Source organism: Carassius gibelio, chromosome B9 (genome assembly GCF_023724105.1).
Source record: "Carassius gibelio isolate Cgi1373 ecotype wild population from Czech Republic chromosome B9, carGib1.2-hapl.c, whole genome shotgun sequence".
In the NCBI taxonomy this organism is placed as follows: Eukaryota; Metazoa; Chordata; class Actinopteri; order Cypriniformes; family Cyprinidae; genus Carassius; species Carassius gibelio.
Genome location: NC_068404.1, coordinates 28,156,104 through 28,182,153, shown reverse-complemented (window position 1 = coordinate 28,182,153; position 26,050 = coordinate 28,156,104). Strand labels below are relative to the sequence as shown.

General features: G+C 34.9%; 1 protein-coding gene and 1 long non-coding RNA gene across 9 annotated transcripts in view; one reads left to right on the top strand and one right to left on the bottom strand.

The window, feature by feature from the left end:
- The window catches only part of LOC127965113 (bromodomain adjacent to zinc finger domain protein 2B), a 70,954-nt gene extending 53,333 nt beyond the window's left edge, over window positions 1-17,621 (bottom strand). For 6 of the 8 annotated variants that reach the window (XM_052565682.1, XM_052565687.1, XM_052565685.1 and 3 more), the window contains exons 1-2: window positions 17,434-17,583; window positions 4,620-4,679 (exon numbers count right to left, since the gene is read on the bottom strand). The gene's annotated coding sequence lies outside the window, so the exon portion shown is untranslated. Of the gene's footprint in view, window positions 1-4,619; window positions 4,680-5,770; window positions 5,838-17,433 lie in introns of all 8 variants that reach the window. The other 2 variants (XM_052565683.1, XM_052565689.1) reach the window with 2 other exon arrangements.
- A 6-nt stretch (window positions 17,622-17,627) lies between these two features.
- LOC127965115 (uncharacterized) lies at window positions 17,628-19,626 on the top strand. Its single transcript, XR_008155258.1, has 3 exons — window positions 17,628-17,733; window positions 18,591-18,623; window positions 18,762-19,626. It is a non-coding gene; the product is annotated as an uncharacterized LOC127965115 (long non-coding RNA).
- Window positions 19,627-26,050: the final 6,424 nt, after the last annotated feature.

Here is a 26,050-nt window from a genome sequence, read left to right as displayed (position 1 = left end):
TTTAACGCAAATGACTGCAAACGTTAAGATGCATAGTTAAAAAATACAGCCCTTTAAAAAGAAATTATTCATAGCATCAGCACGTCTATTGCTTGATGTAAAATCAACAGGAAAAGATCATGCATGCCCAACTAATTCCCAGTGCTGACAGTAAACATCTTCTAGTAGCACAACATGAGAGAAAATTCCCAGGGCATCTATCACCAATTCTAATCTGAAGTGATTTATTCAGAAGGATGCGATCTGATTGGACGGCTAGTTTACAGCTCTGTTGTCACCTGCAGCCTTACGCTCATGCAATTGAGAAAACAGGATTATTCTTAGCATCAATAAACTTCTTGTATGACTATTAAATATATGCATCCAACAGTCCTATGACAGATTTTTTTTAACTTATTAAAAAAAAATTCATGTAATTTATTAAATCATAAATATACCTAAATAATCATAAAAATATGTTGTTTTTACAGAAAAACAAAAGTAGAACTTCACATTTAATGCATGAATACCAATTTATCTAATATACCAATATATATATATACATCTTTTCCAAATTAGAAGAACTATCAATGCATTCCATATATATTCTATATCTTAAGCATTTAGTTTTACTTTTGATGATCTATATCTTAATTGATTTGAATTTCCCAAATGGGAAAAAAGCATTACATTTATCTTTAAAATCCACTCAATTTTCAAACAATGACAAGCCGCAGTACGACACCATGTGCATTCTGGTGCAGGAAGACACAGCGCGCATGACAATGAGGCCGCTAATGAAAATCAACCATCAACCTGCGATACATGCACATTACACCAGAGCGCTCCGCATGGCTGTTTCTGTTCATCGATTTCCCATTCTCAACATGGAATATGGATGTCAGAGAAATTAGAACCAATATTTGTACGATAACAAACCTGCAACCGTCACTGAACCACTTCCTGTTTCATCTGTTTAGATGGAAAACCACCTTTAGAATTTCAAAGCAAAAACAAAGAATTCAAATGCACAGCATGCTTAATCTCTCCTTCACCCAGCAGCACAAAAACGTGCTCTGTGTTTGAACAGTGAATGCTGGGTAATTACTTCACTCCATAAAAGAGCCTTTAAATCATTAATCCATTAAAAATCTTGTTTAATGATCGGGATACTTTAGTCCATTAATTATGCTAATTGTTAAACAAGATCGGGTAAACAAGAGCTGCAAACAATTACCTTTTTCCTTTTTAAATTCAACAGCACATTGTTTACCGTACTGTCTTTCATGCAAATACAAAATGCATAATTGTGCGGGTAATTGTGAGCTAAATATTAACACGGCTTTAATGAGAGTAACCTTGTGCATAACGCAATTCTTTCACATTTAATGCATAAAGAGCAATAAACGTCACTGTATTATAATTATGAAGAAAGGAGAAAATAGTTGCATTGCTTGAAAAAAAAATAATGTTTTTGGTCTTTTGATGTTTTTGGAAATATTTTCATTTATTCTATATCTTAAATATTTTTACTTTTATTTATGAATCTGCACCAACTCCCTCAATATATATAGAGTGATGAAAAACAATTGAATGGGATTTTGAATTGATTCAAAGAAATCAAACAGATTTGTTCAAATTAAATCAAACTTTCCAATTCTTAAACGGTTTTTTGTATTTCCTTTATTTTTTATAATTCTGTATTTCAATAATGAAAAAATGTAATTAATTCTAATAACCCTTTCCGCACTTGCCTAGAGACATACACCGAGACACTACCAGTGTTCACAATCACTTCCTAAAACAGCATAATCTGATCCTCTTCCACATCCCTGGTAAACAAAGAGAGACTGTTAATTGATCAAGTAGTGGCGCTGGATTCCCCCGAGCGAGAAGGTCATACTCACTCTTCCATGGGGGGAGAAACAGCGCCTCTACTCCCTCGCTACCATTTTTCTTCACTGACAAAGACTCCATCTGCCACCGAGCCATTTGCAGCCTGTGAGTCAGAATATCAATGATTTCCAACCATTCTGCAAGTCTGCTTTCACCTTGGCGTCACCTCTGCGAGCGGCGAGAAGAGCTGACGGCACAGATATTCTCTCTCAGCACCGCGGGCATCGCTCTCATCCCGCTAAGTGCCGTTTATGCACCTCGAAGAGGAGAGTGGATATTACTGGAGTTATTTCAGACACACATCCCTGAAGCAGCAGAATTTTCCAGCGGCTACTTGAGTCAATTTTACAGAGGAAAGAAAACAAGGTTGAAGCTACTTGCATCAACTCAATGCTACTTGAATCAGTTCCTGCAGCAGCTTGGATCAAGATTTCCATGATTGTTTCAGATAGAAGTTTACTGCACTGTGAAGCCGTTTTCTTTCTTTCTTTCTTTTGGTCTAAAAACTATATTTTTGGTCTTTTTAATTAATTTATACATTTGCTCAAATTTGGTCAAATTAGAAGAACTTTCATTTTTATAAATCAAAATTATTAATTAACACTTTGTTCATTAAAGTGTGGCAATGTTAAGATATTTATTAAGAAGTTTTACTTAAAAACACCTTCAATGCAATATTAATTTCAATATTTTAAAATATAAAATATAATATTATGTAACTAAATTTTAACTGCAACATTATAATAATATTTATATATTTATGAATTCAGAAATTGTATTAATGCATTTTATTTCTTACATTAAACATTTCACTAAAATTAGGGCCCCTAATATTGCAAAAAAAATAAAATCAATATAATATAATAGTATGAATATTTATTTTTACTATTTTTTTTATTAATCTATAATAAATATTTATTTTATATATAAATGAATTATTAATATTATATTTTACTTCTCACATTTAACATTTAATTGAAATTAAAACTCCCTTGGAAAAAGAAGAAAAAAAACAGCTTCAATTAGTTTTTTTGATTTTCTAATTTTCAAATTATAGGTAAAATAATAATGCAATAACATACAACTTTGCTACAGCATTTTAATATAAAAAAAATCTGAGACTTCTGTGAACACCGTGTGATGACAAATGAATCACTGAATGAGAGCTTGAATCAATTCACTGACAGTCTGAACAGATTTGTTCAAATGAATCACACATTTCACCTCTAACACGGTTTTGAGACACTAATAAAAGCTCTGTCTGAACATTTAAATTTTCCATGATCTATTCAGATAAGAATTCACAGCACTATGAAACACTGTATCATTCAAAACTCAAAACTTGTTTCCCATTAAAAAAAACAAAAGCAGAAGGAAGGAAGCTGAAGGGACCAGAGGCGGCTGGAACCCTTCCCTCCGTGGATCCTCAGAGATGGACATATGTGGACAACTCTATCTGTGTGTTTGTGATGGTACTTAAGGAGGTCGACCTCATCTGACCTGCTTTAGCTTCATCCCAGCTGAGCCCCACAGATTCCACACACTCTCCTCTAATGAATCGCCACTTCACCGTGATTACAGCACCACAACACACACTGATTAGTGGCGCGATTGATTTTTCCAGAGATGAATCTCATAAGGTTCTGTTGTGACCTCAGGCCACAATCATCTCAGCAGTGCTCGAGAAGAACTTTATAAAACACCTCTCTTTTTCCATCCTCCTCCCTGAACGCATCCAGTGACACAATCATACCGAAAAATCTCAACTATATGTTGTTTCAATGTTGCTAAAATGAAAAATAGCATATAAAATTGTTTTTATATGTTGTTTTTATAACAAACTAAATTTAAAAAAAAATTAATAAATATTGTAGTGGTTTTACTAGATAATTTGTTGCTAAACAAAGTGCTAAAATAGTTAACGTAAATTAAAAGAAAATAAAAAATAAAAAAGACCCAATATACAGTATACACACACACACACACACACACACACACACATATATACATGCATATATACACACACACACACACACACACACACACACACAGTATTCATAAAATGTTAGTCTGGTTCTACAGGTAGGTTTGTGAGGGAACTGCAGGAATTTTTTTTATAATTAAATGCAATCATTAAATAAAAATGTTAAAGCACATAAAAATAAAACACTCCATATTAAATATATGAAATTAACTATTTGTTTACCTGCATGTGACCTTTAACCGAGAACTGTGAAAATGCAAACGTGGCGTTCAAAATAATCAAGGATACTTTAAGCAACTTTTTTTGCTGCCCGGATAACAAATATACGTTTGGGAGTCCCTCCTCTACATGATTAGACGTGACATTACGATGTCTTGGCAGCTTCCTCAGCTTTCTGTGAAGGCATTGACTGCTGCTGGTTTCAGACACAGCCATGAGAGCCAGTGAGCGACTCTCTCCTGTGAGTCTGTGTGCAGCCTCCTGCTGGCTTTGACCTTAGAGGTGCGCTCTGCTCTCTCTGAGGAGCGTGTTATTACAGCTCAACACATTCCTGACCTAATGAGCCGTCTCTTCTGATCGCATCACAGCAATCATTCGCAAAGACGGCACTGAAGGACAGACGCAGCAGAAATCCCCACCACATCCTTCCAGCTTCACAACACGGTTTATTTTGCCATAAAGATCAGCTGATTGGATTTTGGACCGCACATACACAACTGTGTGTGGATTTCAGTATGTGTGTGTGTGAGGTTTTACTTACTGTCAATGACGGCCTCTGCTTCAGCTCTGTGACATCACGGTGACATCATCCCTCCGGAACCTGGAATAAAACACATGAGGAAGTATTAATATAACCGATAAAAAAAAAAAAATATTACTCCTCTTTTAAAGGTGAAATGTGTTTTGGGTTTTTTCCAATGATAACTCTGTTGAAAATCCTTAATATGCTGGTTAGGTATGTTTTGAATACACCTAACCAGCATGTGCTGGATTTCCAACAGGGATAATACATACAGTACAAGGGATTCATTTGTTCAGTTCTAAAAAACATAAAAGAATAGCAGAGTTCACAACACTTAAAAGTGCACAGAGAAACAATATCATTGGAATCACTTTGAGAACTATTTCTTTTCTTGCTGATGAAAGATAAAAACAATGACAGCCAATCAGAATCAATCCTGCTGTATTGAGCTCGAGAGTTTAAAGAGGCAGACGTGCATGTGTTTAGAATCAGACAATATCGTTATCTTTAAAGTTATTGTTATTGGTGTGAATAGGGCTAAACAAGACATATCTTGCTGTGTAAATGTACCTCTCATTCACTACAAATACGAAATTTGAAATAAAGCCACAATATTTTAGAGTCTATCTTACAAACAACATTTATTTAGCCTACATCTCACAACTTCAAATAGTAAGGTATTAAAAAAAAAAAAAATCTTCAATGAATCAATGCTCCTTAAAATGAATAGTCAAAAAAAAAAAAGTGTGACAAAAATCATGTTAACTATAGTCAACAGGGTTTCAAAAGGTGCTGAGGGGAGGAGGTGCAAATGATCTGCAAAAGACTTGATGAATTAACCAAAGAGACACCAAAGACCCTTGAGTTTCTAGTGTCAACATTTTCATGAACTGAAACCTACTGGGATTCTCCAGAAGTTCAAAGTGTCAGGCACTTGTAGAGAACTTTCTTAAGAAAGAAAGGTCATAGCCATGTCACAAGATGAGAAGTGAAGATGGGTCAAGAAATACCTGAAGATTTTTTAAAGATTAGCCGAGCAGGTTGAACCTTCTCGGGTTGCAAATGAACTTAAATCTGCCTCTTTCTGGAAGACACTTCCTTCAAACAGTGGTACAAGACATAAACAGCATTCAGGAACATCAGGATCTTTACGCAGCACAATAAATCACCTGTTTCAAAGTCAGCCGCTGTATGGTGGACCAGAAAAGGCTTCACAGAAACACCCACTTGAAACTCCTCCCAGAAAAGGAAAAAAGGGGCATATCTTACTTAAAAGTACATTTAAATAAAATAAATTAATACTATAACAAAACATTATAGTATAGTTTATACGTAGTTGCATGATATTTTATAATAAATCTTTAAATATTAAATCACTCTATTCTGAAAACTATTATAAAATATGCTTTGCAAACCAAGTATTTGTTTGCAATACGTTAATGAATGTTCATTAAGTTTCTGTCCTGTCAAATTTAACTAACCTTATACCATCACAGGACTGAATTTGATTTCATTTAGCAGCAGGCATAGGGAAACCCTCTCAAACTACCAACTACAGAAAACATTTAGAGAGAGGCAGACAGATAAAGACAGACAGACAGAGACAGTGAAACTGACTGACATGAGCTTTACATGAAAATCACGTCATTCCATATGGTCTTTCAACACTGGCATTTATGGAAATTACCACCAGATGAACAAAACAGCTGAAAGGAAAAAAACTAATTGCTACTGGCTGGAAAATGCAAAAAAATCCTCATAGATATCCTACAACAGGCATCTAATTAGCTCACGCTCATGTATTGACTGAGAAAGATTTTTGTCTGATGGTTAAATGGTCTAAAATAAAAGTGCATTCAAACATTGCTTAAAAAAAAAAAAAAAAGTACAAATGAAAATGTCTAACTTTATAAAAAAATATTCTTCTTTATGTTCATTTAGTATAGAAACCATGCTTATAAAGCATAGATTGAGTTTGGGAAAAATATTTTAGAATGATAAATTGTGTGTGTGTGTGTATACATATATATATATATATATATACATATACACATACACACACACACACACAAATGTACACATATACATACATTTTTTTTAATGATAAGTTAAATTAGAAAAACTAAAACATACATTTTTTAATTATGTTTGTTTTTAATTTACTATATTAATATTTTTTAACTTGTATATAAATATTATAGACAACAAGCAGTCCTGCAGAAGCAAAACTATGAATCCCTTTTTATATCGTGATTCTGCTATACACAAGCAGCAGAGGCATATTAGGGGAGGGATATTTCCATATACAGAGCATTTCATCAGATAACTCATGCTGTTGTGTGCATGACGACTTACAATTATATTTTCCCATAAGATAAAGCATGCAAATTTCAAATTCAAAAACACAGCTGTTCATAAAGTGCTGATGTCCTATTAAGAAGCTCCATACTACGACAGCTCTTTACTGACAGAAGGATTCTTTTATGAAGGCCATATTTTATTAGAAAAGCTCTTCACATAAACTCTTTGAAGCGCAGAATTAAAGACATGGCTTGAGTTACAGATTGCCTCGCTGCCATTGTTAAAAGAGAAAGAGAAAGACACATTGTCTTCTCATGAGACAGGACTCATAATGACAGTAAGGCACAGCTGTTGAGAAAAGAGAGACTTTCCTGTTCATCCACACCCCACCCACCTTTAAGTACATCAGACGTGATGGATCATGAAGTTATATGATTTCCTGGTGACACAGGAACAATATCACACCCCAACCTTTCATTTCAAGACTTTCTGTTTGAGTTCTTCACACCTGAATTGACCTGAAATTCAAGAATCCAGAGGTACTTTCACAGGGAAGGAAAGAAAGGGCCATGCCAAAAAAATAAAAACTGACTCACTGACAAGATCAATATATTATGTTAAGAACTAATTTTTATACAGTGACTACCAGATTAAGTGTCTCATTTGTTCTTTTGTTCGGTTCACATTGATCTTCTAAAGCTTGAGTACCAGCAAAACACAGGCAGATATAAGAGGAGGTAGTGGCTCCATAGCACTGTGACTGGCTGATTAAAGAGCTTTCAAAGCCTCTCTATCAGAGTGCCATTTTAGTATACACAATTACAGATTATGTTCATGTTTTGAAATATTTTAATAAATTAGAGGCGAGTTCATCACTTTCTTAATTTATTTTTTAAAGTACATCTACATAGTCTTCATTCATTTTATTAATTTTCATTCTTATATTATTATTATTATTTTTTTTTTATGATTTTAAGTTTAGTTTACTATAATAACCATGGTCTATCATGTCCATAACTGATCTGCAAATCAGCTTGTTTTGTTTTCTGCATCAAATTTAATTTACAAAAGTGATTATATAAATATCCAAAGCAAGCAAAGTTTCTAATTAAAGTTTCAAATAACTTATGTACTTGCCTTGTTTCTGAATGAATCAGCCATTTGAATGAATGAATGAATGAATGGCTCACTCATTAAAACAGACATTTTTGTTTGTATATGCTGTCAATAACAGTTCATAAAAAAGAATTGGCAAAAATCGGTATTGGCAGATCACACTTCCAAAAGTGTCAAATTAATGGATAAAGTACTTGCAGAAAAAATACCAGTATGATGTCGGTAGAATTAAAGCAGCATAATATTTTTATTATTTTTTTTTTATTTAATTTTATTTAATTAGTAAATTGCACATCACTTTGGTATACTCCGTGGTTTTAAAAGTAAAAAATAAATGTACTGATTGGATATTAATTGTTACTAAAACATTTTAGTGATCAATTCTGAATAAATTTGATTAACCGGATATATTTCCATTGTCATTCACTAATGACAGGTAAAATGTGTTGCCTTATCCCTCAAGAATCAATGAGTTATAAATCAGATATGACATGCTGCTGTAATATACAGATGAACACCTGTGTGTGTGTGGATGAGGTAAACACGTCATGGAGATCTGCGGTGTAAAGTCAGTAATTAATAAGTAGAATAGGTCCACAGTGAGCAAGAGGTTATTAAAAGGGCCGCAAGCTTTCAGAGAGGAAAAAAAACAAGAGCAGCACATTTCACATACAGGTCACCTTCACATGAATCTCCATAATGGGATGTTCACAAATGCAGCGATCTTATCACTGGTCTGTTCTGTTGGCATTTATTCCTAACCTTAATGGTCATAAGATGTCAGTCTGATCTAATAATCTATTAAAAATTAATATTCTGGAAGAGAAAGTGTAAATCATTACAGCCACACAAAATACTGAATCAAACTCACTTACATCGAATCAATTTCTGATCTTTTTCCATTCATTTTTAACATTGTGCATGTGCACAGACACAAATCGTAAATGTGGAAATCTCTCATATAGGGTTGCACGATAAATCGAAATGAAATCAAAAACGCGATTAGACAGAAGCTGCAGTTGTTATGCTTATCTTTCAGTGAAGCACGGTTCTGTGATCAGTAGTAAATCTCCATCTGAAGACCAGAGGGCGCTCTCACGTGGAAACTCCAAATACACCTCGCAGAAGAAACCCAGGAAATCCCTATAGTGGTTGCTGAATAAACAGAAGATTTAACTGCTTTCATTGATTCAACATGACAATTTTTTTTACGTAGCCTGTCAGAGAACTACAGCTCGGTGTAGTAAATGCAGCTCCATCTGAAAGCAGGTGATGGAGATTTACTACTAATCACAGACCCAGCTTTACTGTCGAGATGTTCATGACAATCACTCGTGCAGCTCTACTCTCATATTTTAGACACTTGATTACAATATCAGACATGATATTTTTCTCACCAGACATTACTGCAACTGTTAGCCTATGACGAACAGAGCTAAGCAGTAATAAGTAAAGGTAAAAGAACTGGCATTTTCACATGAGCTCTTAACACCACAGGAATCCTCAGTCCTTCACTGAGCATAGGACATGTGACATCCATTTACAACAGATAATTAAGTGACAGACCGATGGAGATAAAAAGAGAGAAGGAAAAAATAAGTGTGAGAGAGGCAGACGGTCATTGACCATGCTTTTAATGTCTCATACTCAGTAGTATTAAACTTAACCTAGTATCACAAAGCTAGACCTGTAACTAACAACATAACATCTGGGAGGGCTGCACAATTCATCAAAATAAAACTGAAATAATGTTATGGCTTTCCAAGATTACGAACCCATCTCAGAGCGACTTCGTTTCACAGTAAATGCTGCTTCGCACAAACTCCATCTCTGCATGTGCTCGGAGTTAGAGACGCTTTAACATGCATTTGGTAATATTACATAGACAAACCCTCTTCCAATACTTCTAATGAGAAGGGCTTTTAGGGCACCATGCAGTTCATTATCAAAACAGAAGTTTGATGTTTTGAGATTAAGAAATACTAGTATCATACTTTTACAGTTTAAATGAAAAATGATAAATCAATATTATCACCATTATTATTTTAAACTTTGCACATAATTTTATTATTATTAGGCTAATTGTTATATTATTAGATAGCCATCTTCATATATAAATCACAACATTTTTCCAAATTGTGTAGTCTTATAATGCAATACAAACCCGGATTTAATAGTAAATCACTATGACCATTTAGATAATGTAAAATTATATTATTTATTAGTATTTGTATTTTTTTAAATACTGTGTCAGCTGCAGGGCTATCTTAATGGAGAAAACTGAATAAATAACATTAGTCATACAATTAACAAGCAGCTTTACAAGACATTTAAGTTCATGCCAGAAAAAAAAATATTCAGGAGATACCTTTTTTAAATACATCAGTTAAACATCTCTCTGGATAATATTGTTGTCTATTAATTTTAAAAACAGTAGAGAAAATCTTAACAGTCACTGTAGTTTTGTGGTGGTTAATTTTTTTATAAATAACTATGTGTGAGTTTTCTATGTCCTAAATGGCAATAACATAAGTTTTTTTTTTTACTTTAATTGTGCAGCCCTGACATCTTATCCATTTATTCTGGCCAAGAACAGTCCAATTGTACATGAAAGTACCAAACACAGTTGTTGTTTTTTGTGTTCACATGTCTAGCAAGCCCCTCAAACAAAACTAAGTATCTTCTGAAGATTAAAAGCCACTAACAGGACAAACCCCAGTAATCCTGCTAGTGACTAGTGCACTCGACTCAAAGTTGCTCAATGTCAGACAATCTGAGCTTGCAGTTTTAACAAGTGCTTTTGGGTTGTGTGCATCACGCATCAGTGAACGGATCATGGGCGGTCGTGGGTGTGCCGTCTGAGACTGAGACTATACTTAACTCACAAAAAGACTCATGTCATGTCTGCAGCCTTCCAAAACATCAACCAGAGACAAAGAGGAGATATTGAATTATGCATTCAAAGCAGTGTCACATTTATTCTGCTGCACTGGGGGCCTAACTGCTGTCTTCAGACCCCCAAACGACTCTGCAGAAGACAGACCTCCTGATTCCCCCTGCAGGCGCCCAGCATCCTGATTAATGAGCGTAAGATTGTGGAAGAGCACACGAGAAGTGAAAGATGGATGGTGCAGCGCAGACACAAACTCACATCAGGAAAACTGCCCTAATTACTGACGGCCCTGTGGTTCACTTGCTTTAAATGCACACAATATCCCCCTTTTTTTCTAACCAGGAAGAACATTTTCCCCTACAGCCTCATCCAATGACCTCATTCTCAACAGCACTACGATTAGTCATTCCCAACCAGTAAAACACATACGTGGACTACCCCTCAAAGAAGACCTGTGCACATGACGACACGAATGCATGTACTATGTTGAAGTTAAATAAATGGTCTTTTTCAAGATCAACCAAAAAACCTAGTCTCACAAAGATTTCTGACTGCTGGTAAAAGTCTTGTCCAATTTGCAACCAACTCTGGCCAAAAAAAATAAAAAAGGCTACTGAGGCTGGAGAAGATCACCTGACCAACATGAAAAGCAGTCAATCACAGTTTGTTTTTGTGTGCTATTTTTGAGATATATATATATATATATATATATATATATAGTGGTGGGCCGTTATCGGCGTTAATGTGCTGCATTAACGGGAGACTCTTATCGGGCGATAAAAAAAAATATAGCGCCGTTAATCTATTCTCAAAGTTGGGTTGGGAGCTGGGTCTATACTAAGCAAGCTATGATGACTTTTACCTTGATATTTTATATAACTGACTGGCTGAGGACAGCCTAAAAAGATGCTCAGGACAGTTGACGGGCCACTGCTGCGCATCGTCATGAAAGCTTTTCTTTCTCACGTGTTTTGAAGCCTTTCCGCTTGTTGATTTAAACATTAAAGCATCCAAACACAAGACGCGGAAAAGCTGAACAGAGTAGCTGGTTACTCGCGCTGTGTTCGGTGACCACAAGAGAGATCGAGAGCCATGTAACACGGACAGCGACACTGAACCAAGCTCTCTTCTGTGAAGTTCTCCTCGAAGTCCCTCCTGCACCTGAACGAACAGTATATATATATATATATAGAAATGAAATGTTGAAGGTGTCTGAATAAATGTAGGTTTGATTGTATATTTCATTTTTACATTGAAGACTATCCAGTGCTATTTTATTTTACATTTAATTATTTGGTTTCTGTACCTTGACAACTACAAACTTGAAAAAAAACTTAAACATTGTATAAATAGCACAAATAAATAAAAATAAGCAAACATACAAATTAAACAATTTCAAACAGGGCCCACTGGTACAACCTTCACCGGGTCCCCGCTGACCCCAGCTACGGCCCTCACGCCTGTTTCACACATACTCCGTCTGCAGTGCGTATGCAGTCCTCGATGTGCTTTCACACAGGACGCGTTTGCAGTACATAAACGATCGCTGCACTGCTGCAGACAATACTTATATTTACAGCTGGCTTAATTTCTTTATTCTAAGCTTTTATTTTGACAACTTTTTTTTTTTTAATCACAGCTTTTGTGATTTGATAATGACACTAAGCTTCAATTTCTGTTTTATTTTTATTTAGCTCTAGATTGTGCCACAATAATATACATATATATATAAATATAATATATATAAAATTTAAAATAGCACAAAACCTCAGAAAAAAATTGTGTAAAATGTGAATAGACTTAAGAATTTCTGTCCGTCCAAAATAATCAATCCAGTTTTTACTGTTACGTAACTATTAAAGCTGCGGTAGGGAACTTTTGACGCTCTAGCGGTTAATAAACAGAACTGCTTTTGTGTTGCGGAAGAACATCGTAGCCGGAACTACTTCTCTCTGTTTATGTCTATGAAAGAATCACAAAGGTACTGGGTTACTCCGCCGCGGTACCCCCAAAGCAATCTAAAATAGTCCGAATATAAACACTTATTATAGGTGCACCCTAGTGATTCAGGACAAGCCAAAAACACGGTTTGGAAAATTGATTCATGGTGTACTCGCTTATTATATAAATTTTTCTACATTTTGAACACAAACAAAGTTACGGACCGCAGCTCTGATTGGTTGTTTCTTAACGGGCGCGATGTATTTCTGCAAATGGCAATAGGACACTGGGAGGAGCCAGAGGAGCTTGATTTTTTTCACAGATTATCTGTCTCATATTCTACTGTCAGGACATAATGACAGGTTTAACAAATATGTAAAAAAAAATTTTTTACAAAAGTTACCTACTGCAGCTTTAATTGAATTTTTTTTTTTTTTTATCATACTGCGGTTGTATAAAAGCTATAAACCAGGTTCCAATCTCAAATTCTTGCTCAAAAGAAATATTAATAACTGCAACATAAGCCTCTTGTGGGTTTATCATCACTATATTAAATTAAAGCTGATAAACAAACAAATGATACAGCACGCTTATAGTCTCTGTCCACTGCGATCACAAGCTTCACAGTGTTTGTTCTGCATTGAAAAACATTCTGAATAATCAGAATCTAAGCAGTGATTCTGCTAGCATTTAAAAGTGCTGTTTCAAGCAGGATTACTGTAACCTTGAGCTAATGTTGTTGCCTGCCAGGAGAGCGGAGCCTGATAACATGCAGCACATTCAAATGGCACGGTGTTATTTTTCATCCCTTAAATACCAGACTATGATGCAGCGCGGTTTGTATTCATGGGTGGTTGTTGCACTTTCAAGGATGGCAGTATTGAATAAATCTGTGTTGACCTTCTGACTGTAACTCTGCTTTATTTTTTGAATCTCTGGCCAGATTAATTCACAAAACTGTCAGTATAATCTAATTCCTCCCAATCCCTGTAGGTCTTTAAAGAGATGCATTTCAAAAGCAGGATCTTTACATATTAGATTTACAAGTCAATTAGGCTGTGTGGGTGAATCGCATGAAAACTATCAACATGTCCAAGCACCAAATGAAGAAAAGGAAAAAAAAAATAAAAAATAATAATAATAATAATAATAAAAACATACACTTATCTTTTTGATGAAGTCATTTTTATGACAATGTTTATTACTTCAAATGTTTATTATTGTAGTGCAAATAATCTATTATTAAACAAATATTAGTTGATAGTATAATATCAAAGTGTGCTTGATTGTCAAAATAAATACTGTTTTTTTGGGGGGGGGAAATGGTGAAGGATCTTTTTTTTTTTTTTTTAACTTGAGCAACATTTTGATGTCATTTTTATGTGCAAATTCTGGTTAATGAAATCGAAATAATGTATTATATTAACCAAATATTATTTAATATTATGGAAAAATATTGTTAACTTTGCTTAACCTAGTAGACAGGTACTGCCTTCACAGTGATTTAAATAATTAAAATGTTTTATGTTAAAAAGTGATTTACCACGATCAAGAATTACCAAATAAATAAAGTTCAAGTACAGTAATAAGCATTTGGGGCAAAATGTGCCAAAATTATTCTCTCTTTCTGACAGACAAAGTCTTAATTTTTTCTTAGTAGAATATTTTTTTCTGATTAAAAAAAACCCCTGAAAAGATAAAGAATCTTATTTTAAAAACTTGAGTCTGTTACAATGTTTCAGAAGGATCAGCACATAAAGTAAATACTCTTTGACACACTTTACTCTTTATTACTTCTTCTGCTATTGTTAGTTCTTGCATAATAGCATCTGTACTTCCTCTTTACCTCACGGTGACTAAACTCTTTCTGAACACCTAATGTGTATTGCTATGCACGTTTTCAAAGGAAAACTAAATTCCCATGAAATATGAATTGATATACTACTGTAACAAACAGAATAAACCTTGCCTGATCTGCAGTTAGGTCATGTTGATTTTATTATTTACAAAATAAATGTTCAAAAAAAAAAAACGACGCAAGTGTTTTTCACAAATGATTCTGAGAAATGCTCTGAAACCGGTTTCAGCCGTGAGACTCAGAATCTTTATCACTGAAGCCTTTAATTGTGAAACCGTGTTTTCCTTTCAACTGGCAAAATAAAGGTAGAACCACAAAACAAGTCCTGACAGCTGTAGATTCTTCCTGCAGCCGAGAAACAAGTACATCACAGGCCGCTTTTGTGTTCAACTGTAGCTCTACAAAAACCAACAATAGACATTTGTTTGCACTACAAAACGTGAGTTTGAGAGAATGCATTAGTATAATCCATGTCTCAAAGTGTGTGTGTCTAAGCAAGGAAGGAAAAAAGAAAAGAGGAGGGTCTTTCTGTTCCTTTCAATTCATTTCCACTAATGGCTTCCAAGCATCTTTACACAATCCGGCAGCTGCGAGGTCGATGCATCAGCGAGGACGAGAAGAGATGCGCATTCCCAGTAGAGATGCGAAGAACAGCAGACACTCAGCAATACAGCTGCTGCCACGCATTAGCTCAAAGACACAAACGCAGAACTGTGCTTTAAAGCACTTACCATCAATAACAACTATCCTGAACGCTGCTCCGACTAATTAAAAGTAGCACTGCCGCTAACTTAAATGCATATTTCAGTAGTGTGACAGTAGCTCAGCTGGTTTCTTTCTCAGCTTTTCCAACATGCATTCAAGTCAATCGGTTTGCTCAGACAGAATCAATTTAGAAAAACATTTTTTTTTATATTTTTTGTGTTGAAACGGGTCTTATGAAGCAGTGCCGAGACTTCATGCAGCTGGTATTGAGAGCTCAAATGCGGTGAGATTTAAGCGCATTTCACGGATCCCTTGTGGCTTACAGCACAATGTCATGCTGTTAGGAAGACGCTCGGATCTCTGGCATCGTCTGTTCAGCCAAAAGATAGGAGCATTTGAAGAAAAAAAGGCCACGACAAATGGAGAGAGAGAGGGAAACACACAGGGCGAATATCACAAATACCTCAAAATCAAAAGCAAAAAAGCAGAATTTTGAAATTGTCATGACAATTTAGAGCAAAGATCTCATTATTGTAAGATTTTGTAATTCCTATTATTCATTTTCCTCTAACTTGGTCTTATTTATAATAGTAAAACATCCAGTTTTATGTCCATGGCCAATAGCAATGGTCTCAGTCACTGAAATGAATCTGAATCACATCTCTGGATTGTGAGACTTGAGAGATATCAAGGTCCGATCACATGCAACATTTCTCACTGTCAGTGAATCTCTATACAAGACAACTAAAATTTCAAGAGGTCAAATGAACATTACAATACCTCATTCCATTTAAATAGTGATTACGGAGGCATGCTACACTTCAAAAGTGGAACCGATCAAGGTGATCTGGCTCGATATAGAAACTCGTTTCAACAACCTCTTGTTTACAAGCAAGCAAGCGGATAAAATGAATCACAATGAAACTTTATAAAACTGTTCAGGCTTTTTTTTCCTGATGCATAAATCAATAAAATCACAAAAGTCTCGAATGTATCTTCAAGATACAGACTAGTTTTAATTATTCCCAATCTCTGTTTTTTTTTTTTTTTTTGTAGAAAATAATAGGCCTATCAATATCAAGACTTTATACACCACCACCTTCATCAGCTATGTTGCATGCATTATCTAATAATAAAACATTTAAAAACAAGGACAGTCATATACTGTAGATCCACACAGGCTGAAACATCAAACACTGAACAGCATCTGTAACATCAAACCTCTCCCACCCAGCTGTTTCCTTTCATTCTGACTTGAATGATTTGGCTAATGTACTATTCACAGAAAACACATACAGCAGACCAACAGATAAAGACGACTTTCTGTCTCAAAGCAAAGCAGAGTGTTGAATACTGTGCAAAAATTTCATGTTTCTCTCCTCTATATAAGTGCAATCGACATCAATAGAAAGAAAGAAAATCATCTTAACGATCTTTACAGTTCTTTTCAGCCTCATTATTTTGGTTTATGATAAACTCACTTTAACAAACAGACGTGGTGTTTGTAACGTTAGCCTAACGTTAACGTATTTAAATATACATCACTGAAATGAACTAGCGAAGACAATTTGATAGCTAAACTTAAACGGCGAACGAACAGTCAAGATACACACTAACATTATAAGATATATAACGTTAGATTTTAAAGTTCTGATTTTGAATATGAAAAGCATCATGGACCTGTCAACGAAGTTACCATTAATCAATCAGGTGATGCTAGTTACACAAAGAGCACTTGACGTCCCAGTCATGACAGAAAAACTACTTCACACACGATTTTTAAGATTGAATATCCGCGTTTTAATTGAAATACTTTGACATGCTATGTACATATTCTATACCCGATGACTTTAACGAGAGATTGAGATCAAAAAGTGATCTTTTGGTGAGTTTGTGACCGTTATCAACCTGATTCAATTTGGCAAACAACAAACAGCAAGTAACGTACAAACGTACTACTAGACACAAACCAGGACGCGCGGTCGGTCTCCTTCAGATTAATAAAATAAATCACTCACCTTCTCCTTTCACTTTGAGATCAATAATCCGGCGATCTTGTAAAAGGTACATTAACTGATAATTTCCCACCGGTTTCTGAAGAGTCGTAGCGGAGCCGCGCTCTCGACTCGTGCGCGCGCGTGAATGTTTAACGGCGGAGTGAAGCTTCACGTTCGACTGCACTTGAAGGAAGCGGCGTGACGTCACCGAAGCGCTTGTTCAACATTTCAGTGCTTCATTTGTGCTTTTTCACTCAGACCGAGAGCGCTACGATCACACAGTCCTTCCGTTTGACAGGTCGATATCTCTGTTTTATCTGAGTAAGGAGAATTTAATTGTTTCTCTCTATTTTAGGATTGGATATTGGAATTTTTTTTTAAGATTAGATAATAGATTTCAGAAACGCTTGAAAAACAATGGCAAAAAAAATAATCATTATGAATCTCTACTCCTTTATTCCTTACCTTTTTAACCGACTTAAAAATAATAATAATAATCACGCTTTCAAATATGTAACACCCTTCATAAAGGTAATTTTATTATATATATATATATATATATATATATATACATATATATATACACACACATATATATATATATATATATATATATATATATATATATATATATATATATATATATATATATATATATATACACACACATACATACACACACACACATATATATATTGCTTGATAAATGTGAGATTTCAGTTAGCAAAGTTTTTTTTAAATGCCAACATAAGAAAATAAAATTAAGGAAATATAAGGAAAATACACACAAGGAAAGAAAAGAAAAAACCTGAAGTGTTTATCAGTCAGATACAACAGCACTGAATGCGACATATGAAGTCATGAAATGCAGTGAGAACACGACTTAAACCAACCGGACCCCTCTAAAACCAGTTTAGCGAAGCTGGGAGACCAGCTAAGTATTTTAAGCTGCTTTAAAGCTGACTTTCTATAAACAGTTGGATTCATGAATAAATAAATGAGCATCATATTAAAAAGCACCATTGCTTGGAGAGAAAAAAAAAATCATGGCTAAGAGTACACCTTTTAGATTTAGACTGCTTTACCAGCACAAAATAATGTGGTCGATATATTTTTATAAGAAGGTGAAAATTACCAAGTTAACTGTTGAAATATTGATATGGTGTTTTTATCCACAGGGCCTGTGATTTCACACCTCGCTCCTGTTAACAGTAAGAAACCAATTTACTGACAAAGTCACTCCTGAATTAAAGATGTGAAAAAAAAAATCCTTATTCAGCTGGCAGAATTTAAAGCAGGTTTCCGTGGCTCCTGCAAGTTCATTGATTTTACCCTCGTATTCTTTTCAGGTTTGTGCATTGCTTTTGGAGTGGCGTCGGGGACCAGCTCGCCTTTCTTCAGATGCATTTGTCACAGCAGTGAGATGCTGTGATTTTAATTGTATTGGGGAATCTTGATTGGGAAAAGCAGAGGGGGAAGTGAAAGCTCAAAGCAAATTCATTACCGCAGAGGCCGTGCATACCGAGCTTTTCTGCATGCAGTGAAAATGTCAGCCTCACCTCGGTCATTTGTAAAGTAATAAGCAGAAGCACAATGACGGCGAGGCGCAGCAGCGCAACGGGGGGAAGGGCAAATCTGCCTGTCTCCTTAAAAAGGATTTTTAAAAGAGTCTTGATTAGAAAGTATAATGAGACTGAGAGCAACGCTGCACACTATCTCTCCAGAGGCTGATGGAAAACAAATCAATGTAGCTATTTTGTTTTAATTCCTATTTTTCCACATTAGACTGCGGTGCGTCCTGAGGAGTTGTCATCACTGTCCACCAGAGCCCATGCAGTCAGAGTTATTGATTTTCTGTAGACACATCAAGGGAATGCAGAGAGTAATCTCTTTTTTCCCCCTGAAAAAAAACACACAAAAAACAAGAGCCATAGCATAAAAAAATGGAAGAAGACAAAAGGAAGGGTTGAGGGAAAACATTATATTGTATCATTCTTGTTTCAGGTTTAATTTGATCAAACAGGCATTAACCAACAAATGCCACAAATATCACAAAATTTATAAAAAATGTTTTTATAATATGTTTCCTTTACTGGAGGATGATGATATTGGTTAACAAATGAGGTTACTTAAAAAAAAATAGTTCACCCAAAAATGAAAAATGGCTAGAAAAAAAAATCACCCTCAGATCATCTAAGATATGGATGAGTTTGTTTCTTCATCAGATTTGGAGAAATGTAGCATTGCATCAGTGTCTCATCAATAGATGCTCTGCAGTGAATGGGTGCCGTCAGAATGAGAGTCTGATAAAAACATCACAATAATACACACCACTCCAGTCCATCAGTTAATGTCTTGATGAGTAAAAAAAACGGTGTTTGTAAGAAACAAATCCATCATTAAGATGTTTTTAACTTTAAACCATCGCGCGCTAAAATATGAGTCTGTATTCTAATAACAACACTTCATCCAGTGAAGAAGCAATTTTTTTATTCTGTTTAGAGCTATCTTTTGCATGTAAACAGTGCTTGATGTGCATATTTCTTTCCTAATTCAGAAGACACAGCTTTTCACTGGAAAAAGATACATTTGGTATTATGGGCTCGTATTTTAGCAAGAAGTGATGACTTGAAGTTAAAAATAAACATGCAGTTTTTTTCTTCACAAGTCATTAACAGATGGACTGGAGTGCTGTGGATTATTGTGATGTTTTATCAGCTGTTTGGACTCTCATTCTGACGGCACCCATTCACTGCAGTGCATCCGTTGATGAGACACTGATGCAATGCTACATTTCTCAAAATCTGATGAAGAAACAAACTCATCTACATATTGAATGGCTTGATGGGGGGTACATTTTCAGCAATTTTCTTGGGAGAACTGCTTTAAAATGTCACAAGAAAAAAAAACATCTTTTGTCTGAATCATTTGGACTGGAGAAAGAAAGGAATGACCCATATACAGTCTTCTTAAGCAGGCCTCTTAGCAGTCACCAAAGATTTAAACAGTTTATTTAATTTGTTAACATTTTTAACTAAAAAAGGTTAAATTAAGCAACACACAATTACACCGTTTGTTTGCTATTGTGTTTTTAACCTGCATTAAATTAGAGAGAGTAATTGTGGCTTTGTCTCTCTGGTAAATGTTCTCTTAAATAGAGTAATTGCTCTTTTATTGCAGATGAATCTGACAGCGGCAGGAATTAATAACTGTCAGATTGTAGTGTGTTTCATTTAGATGAGCGACAATTCAGCTGCTTGTTGACATGGAAAATGTATTCAAATATTCAAAAGATTCATCTCTCAGTGGTGGTTTTGCGTTTGTATTTATGAATAAAAAATAGCCTTTTATTTCACTGCACAATTTACATATGCATATTAATAATTCATACATTTAAAAACAAACAAAAACAGAAAATTTTGATTGGGCATCAAAGGATCAGTGTGAAAAAAAGATCATTTGAGTTAGATTTTTTTTTTTTCATGGATAAATCATTACTAATTTATATTACCCTAAACATTATGTGAAACACAGAGAAATTAGATTCTGACTTTATAATAGTAACAGAAAAGAGAGGTCAGGTTCAGTGACCTCTCAGACAAACCTAATAACGGAGTCTAATTGATTTGTAAGAGAATACAGTCATATTTAGAAACTAAAAGGCTGATCAGAACCTAATGCTCTTAACAAATACGCAGAGGCGGATCTAGAAAAATATTGATGGGGTGGCGAGAAGGGGGCAGGAATTTTTGAGGGGTGGCAACATAAGGCAGATGTATATATATATATATATATATATATACATAAATGTACATATGTACATAAATAGTTTATTTTGTATCATTATTTTTTATATAATGCATTTTAAGTCATTTTAAAGGCTATTGATGGCTTAGGTCTATTTTTATAGCAACAACAAAAAAAAAAAAAATATTACAGTATATTAATACTTTGTAAATTATTATTTGAAGTAACAAAACCATGGTTAATTTGTTACCTTGGCTACAAAAACAATGATTTGTGGTGTTATTGTTAAAACCATGGGTAATTTTCGTAAGGGAACCTTACAAACTTTCACAGGATTCTGCCTGAAAATGATAAACGGGCCTCATTTTACCTAAATGATTTATACTTTATTTTAATATATATAAAAAATGTATAAGGCGTGCATTGTAGCTGACACCTAAAAGAACACATTACAATTGTTTTATGACTGCAAGTCTTTTTCCTCAAATGCTTTTGAGCTTTAAATTTGCGTTTGAGCCCATGTGAAAGAGTAGCATTATTTACATATGATTTACAGATTATTTTAATAAATATCAAACATTTAATTAAATTGTGCATTATAGCTGACAGCTACACGAACAATTACAGTTGTTTTTATTAAGTCATTCTCCTCAAATGCTACTGACGTTAGAAAAGTGTAAACCAATATCGCATGTACCTTTAGAGATGGTTCCTAAATTTGAGACTTTTCCAATGTCCAACGTCAAGCCAACTTTATGTCTGTTTTTTTTTTTACTTTTAGTTTTCTTTTCTCTTTGCTGGATTTTTTTTTTCTTGGAGCAACTGGGATGGTGCCCCCTCTGGGAGTTGGTGACCTAGGCAGATTGAGTCAGATCGGGAGTTCGGAGCGGGGTCGCGAATCATTTGAGTCAGTTTGGGGATCGTGAATCATTTGAGTCAATTTGGGAGTTCGGAGCGGGATCGCGAATCATTTGAATTAGTTCGGGAGTTCGTAGCGGGATCGCGAATCATTTGAGTCAGTTATGGGATCGCGAATCATTTGAATCAGTTCGAGAGTTCGTAGCGGGATCGCGAATCATTTGAGTCAGTTCGGGAGTTCGAAGCGGGATCGCGAATCATTTGAATCAGTTCGAGAGTTCGTAGCGGGATCGCGAATCATTTGAGTCAGTTCGGGAGTTCGAAGCGGGATCGCGAATCATTTTAATCAGTTCGGGAGTTTGGAGCGGGATCGCGAATCATTTGAATCAATTCGGGAGTTCGTAGCAGGTTCGCGAATCATTTGAGTCAGTTTGTGGATCGCAAATAATTTGGATCAGTTCGGGAGTTCGGAGCAGGATCGCGAATCATTTGAGTCAGTTATGGGGATCGCGAATCATTTAAGTCAGTTTGGGATCTCGGAGGGGGATCGCGAATCATTTGTGAATCCGAATGTTTTCAGTAAAGCCCCGAATGTTTTTATTACCACCATGCCATCAATGAGTTTTCATGCCCAATAAAGTAATTTATATTAGAATTTAAATAAATAAATAAATATCTCTAGACTCAAGTCCACAGTGTCTGTAAATTTACCCAAGTAAGTAAGCGTTGTCATTCACACCCGACGAAAACCGCCCACTGAGTCTAGTGCTTTTAACTGACATGTAAACTGGCCAACCATCGATGAGCGTCTGTACGATCCAGCCAATGAAATGAGATCTTTTGGAGGCAGGCGGTTTGTTGGCATGTAGTATTTTACTAGATCAATTTATTCGAAAATTAAAATGGATATTTCAAAATTAATCTTCTTCTTCTTAAAAAAAAAAGGAAGTAGGTAAACCCCCCCCAGCCAAAACACTTGAATGCCAAGATACAACAGCTTACTTCAGGTATGTGTAACTTTTATATTTATTTTTCGGTTTTAAATTGTGTCTGATTTAACGTCACATTTTGAACATTGAACAGTTAACGGTTGCGCAGCACAGTCTGTAGGGGACACACACACACACACTTTTTTTCTGAATGAATCATCCGTTTCTAACGAATCCATTGATTACATGACTGACTGACTCACTCATTAAGGCAGTGGCGTGCCGCCACCTAGTGGCAAAGTACCATTCTAATTTTTTTTCATAATTTCATATTTCTGTAGCCTATTCCAAATTGTATATTTGATACATTAACCTTCTTATGATTATTTATGCAATTTGTAAGTGCTGTGTAAGTCCTCCTTCAAAAATATAAGTGTATAGAGCCCTGCGTTTATAATTATACTTGGCTTTAAACACAGAGATAAAGTCCTTTGACCGGTATATCTTTATAGAGTAAGAGTATGTCAGTGCACTGCTTCATGTTTGCTTCTTATCCCTGTTCTACCAGGACGAGTGTAGCCAGTCAGGATTGGAAAATAAAAGGATTGGAAAATAAAATAAAACAGAAACAGAGACAAAAAAAAAAAAAAAAAAAAAGTGAGATAGAGACACAACATCAGCATATGTGTCAGGATACAAGGGATAAACTTTAAATAAAATGTTTTAAATTTGTTTTTATTGTTTATGTATATTTTAAACTAGATAAATCTTTCTGATTTATTAAAATAAAATGGATCTCCACTCACCCTAGAACCAACCCTGCTTATGACAACAAACTGTTAGAAGAAAGGGATCATTGGGGTTCTATATAGAACCATAGGGTTCTTTACTCAACTCCAAAGAACCTTTCATGCTAAAAATGTTCTATAATGACAAGGAAGAACCCTTTTGGCACAAAGGGTTCATATCTTGAATTTTGTGATCATTCAGATGCATTCATAAATTCATTTGAATACACTGTATAATGCAGTGAAAGAACGCACTCAAAATGCACACGTGCACTAGTATGACTTCATCATGTAACTTTATATTAGCCTAGATGCATGCACTTTTTAGGTACGATTTGTTTTGTTTTTGAATATACTTGATACTGTTAAAAGGCACATCATTAAAACAAAAAATACGAGTTCACATTTCACACCTAAACAAGCGTGGAAAATGTAATTATAACTAGCTACTAAATTAGTTACAAATGCTTATCCATATACAGCTATGATTTAGAACCCAAACTGACTCAAATGATTCGCGATCCCGCTATGAACTCCCGAACTGATTCAAATGATTCGCGATCCTCAAACTGACTCAAATAATTCGCGAACCCGCTACGAACTCCCGAACTGACTCAAATGATTCGCGATCCCGCTCCAACTCCCAAACTGGAGTCAGATGATTCAAATGATTCGCAATCCCGCTACGCACTCCCGAACTGTTTCAAATAATTTGCGATCCCCAAACTGACTCAAATGATTCGCGATCCCGCTACGAACTCCCGAACTTATTCAAATGATTCGCGATCCCCAAATTGACTCAAATGATTCGCGATCCCGTTACGAACTACCGAACTTATTCAATTGAATCGTGATCCCGCTTAGAACTCCCGAAATGACTCAAATGATTTGCGATCCCAATACACATAATGCTATAAAAGTGTGCACATCGAGAGAAATAAACAGCAGATGTTCATGTTAACAACTTCTTTAACTTGAGCAAATGCTGCTAATACACATACATGTTAATAAAGTAAATAAAACAAAAAATGAATGTTTTAATGCTACTGAATAAAAATAAACGATCCAGTCGAAAGTCTCTGCTCATCATGACAGGACCTGGATCAGTGAGCTGCGTCTCGGGCCGATGACGTCACTTCCATGGAGGCATGTTGTACACGCCCCCGTCCCTTGAGGACCGCCCCACGTCAAAACAGTGCCACAAAGAGTGACGTGCACAAAAGTGAAGCGCAAAGGAAAAATGGTATCGCAAGCTCAAACTAGACTGACACTCAAAATAAAAGCAGCGTTGCAAATAAATTAATAGATATGACCATGGAAAATATTTATTGGAAAGTCATTGCTTTCGTGCTGTTTAATTTGTTTTGCAATTCTTAATTTTTGTTTGCAAAAAGCAAATGTATTTTCCTCAATACTTTAAATAAAATGTTTTAAATTTGTTTTTATTGTTTTTGTATATTTTAAATAAGGTAAATCTTTGGATTTACATGGATTTTTCTGGGCTAAGCCCCAGATCTCCACTCACCCTAGAACCACCCCTGTTTGCCACCCTATGCCACCCCGGTAGATCCGCCCCTGCAAATATGTAAATAAATCAACAGTTGAAATGACCTTACACTAGAAATGTCTTCAAGTGGTAGGTAATATGTAAAAAGTTTTAGATCAAAAATATTATCAATATTGATCATACATCACTGAATGAACTTAAATATATTAACTTCATATTTTATGGGTTATACTGGGTAGAAATAAGTAACAGTTGTAGTTTGGCACTTTTTACAGTGTATTATTCAAGAAAAAGCATAAGATGTAAATCTAGAAGTAAAAAAAAAAAAACCATGCAAGTAATAATAAAAAAAAAACCACAGTGTGACCATGGTGGTGATATTTAACCAAGAGGCATGCAGTAATATTGGACAGAATCCATCTTGGAAACCAGGGTTTGGTTTAATTTTGCAGCTAACAAATATATATATATATATATATATATATATATATATATATATATATATAAAATATATAATATAATGGATCTTTCCATTTTGCAAACATTATGGGAATGTTATTTTTAAATGTTCTATAAAAACATTCTAAAATTAGCAATAAGATAAAAAAAAAAACGTTATATGAATGTCCAACTAAAACATTTCAGAAAAAAAAATCCTATTAACGAAGTACAGTAAATATTGTTTTTATAGTAACGTCCAGAGAACATTATTAAATGTCAGATAACTTTAAACAAAAATTATATTAATGTTACTGGAACTTTAAGAGAACGTTCCTAGAACATTAGCCAAAGTTCTGAGAACGTTCAGT